The 1,987-nt window shown below is 41.4% G+C and overlaps 1 pseudogene; it reads right to left on the reverse strand.

Annotated features, from left to right (window-relative positions):
• Window positions 1-213: 213 nt before the first annotated feature.
• LOC133873307 (stress-response A/B barrel domain-containing protein UP3-like) lies at window positions 214-1,987 on the reverse strand (annotated as a pseudogene).

Here is a 1,987-nt window from a genome sequence, read left to right on the forward strand (position 1 = left end):
GAGGGTTGAGACCGTTCTCAAAGCACTCCATTTTTGACTCCTCGTTCGTAATCAGGTTAGCGAAGAACCTAGCTAGTTCCAAGAATCTGGCAGAGTATTATTCCACCGTCATACTACTTGGACCAAGTTCTGGATTCGATGGCTCTCAGTTGCCTTTGAGCCCTCGGGAAGAATCACCTATTGTACTCTACTTTGAAAAGCTCCCAAGTAATTTCAGTTTCGTTCCCAGGTTTTGAAAGCAATATCTTCCTTGAGGTCCACCAGCTTTAGTCCAATATAACGAACCTTCTGTTCGTTGGTACAACCAAGAGTGTCGAATAGTACCTCAATATTTGTAAGCCACGCTTCCGCTACGTTAAGTCCTTCTATACTTTCGAATAGTCGGAAGTGGTGACTAGAGAAGTCACGAATTAAGCAACCTTGATGCTCAGTTTGCTCGTTAGGTTATGGGATTCGTGCAATCACTTCAGCGAATTGCCTAGTGTGTGAGCCATGAACTGGGCCAAGGTTGGGTGTACTCCATCGTGGAATGGTGGAGGTGGAGATGGTAGCTCGTCATCACTACTTTCTTAGTGAGGTGGTTTTCGGTTCTTACCAGGAAGTGAACGATGTTGAGGCGGCATATTTATGCGCCAAATCATTTCGTTAACAATATTTAGACAATAATATAATTTATCCAGACATAGCAAAGACCAGCTATATATAATGTTGTTTCATTCATTTGTAGTCCTGTAACGGAATAATAAACCTATTATGGGCACATAGAAGATTTTATTATCAAGTTGCTCTATTAGCGATCTTATTATTTCTTCTTACTAAGGAGGAGGCACTACAAAAAAATGACTAATTCTTGACGGTTTTTTTTAGATGCTTTTAAAAACAGTTTAAAATTAAATTTTTAGTAACTCTTTTTTGAAAAGCGTTAGGAATTAAAAAATTTACAGATGGTTTTCTAAAAACCGTTAGTAAAAAAAGAAATCACAATGGTTTCTTTTAAAACCGTTGTGAAATTTGTTGATAATTTGGGACAAACCGTCTGGAAATGTAAATTTACATATGGTTTCAAACCGTCTGGAAAGGTAAATTTTCAAACAATTTGGTCCAAAACCATCTGTAAATTTTACAGACAGTTTGTCCCAAACCATTTTCAAAAAAATTTGAAATTCGCTCTCCGCATGTCAGTGGGTCATTATTGTCTCTCTTTGCATGTCAGTGAAGTACTTGACGTTTTTACACTTCCCCCTTTTGTCAAGTACGCCTCCCCCTTTTCTTATTTTCCTTTTCTTTCTCTCATTTTCTCCCCTGCTTTTTTTCTTCTTCTATCTCATTCTTTTCTTTCCTTTTCCTTTTCGTTCGAGCAAATGAGACAGGGAGATCAGAGAGACTGAGAGAGAGACCCATCCATGGAAGAGAGAGAAACAAAGAGCTTGTGGTGGCAGGATGACATAATCAACAACGAGCACACTATCGACGAAATCCCTAACCTTATCTTTCTGCGAGTTCTCTCGAATTCCAGTTTGGAATCCATGGCCTCCATTTCGCTCACTCTAGGGAAAACCGTAAGTGAAGCCAGCGAGAAGTTTTTTTTTGGTTTGAAAACAAACCCCTTGGCTCTCATCGCCGAGAAGTTTTCCCCGTAGGTAATATGATCGATCTGTGAGAATTTCCCCTTTATTCCCTTAATAACCTCGAGAATCTCAAATTTTACCTCCTCGCCTAGGCCCTCTTTGATCTTCAAGAAGGTGAGTCACATCGCGGACCCCAGCGGTGGGATCGGGAGGAGATCTTGATCGTCAACGTTGGCGATCCAATCGACGACCGTGATGTCATCGACGTTGGGGAGGACGGAGTCCTTGAAGACGCTGACATGGAGGGGGTGGGACGAGTAGGCGGAGAGGTCGTCCTTGGTTTTGAAGCAGCTGTGGAGCACGTGGGTGACAGAGATTGGGCGTAAACAAGGACGAAAAGAAGAACCTAGAATATTCAT

Source organism: Alnus glutinosa, chromosome 7 (genome assembly GCF_958979055.1).
Source record: "Alnus glutinosa chromosome 7, dhAlnGlut1.1, whole genome shotgun sequence".
In the NCBI taxonomy this organism is placed as follows: Eukaryota; Viridiplantae; Streptophyta; class Magnoliopsida; order Fagales; family Betulaceae; genus Alnus; species Alnus glutinosa.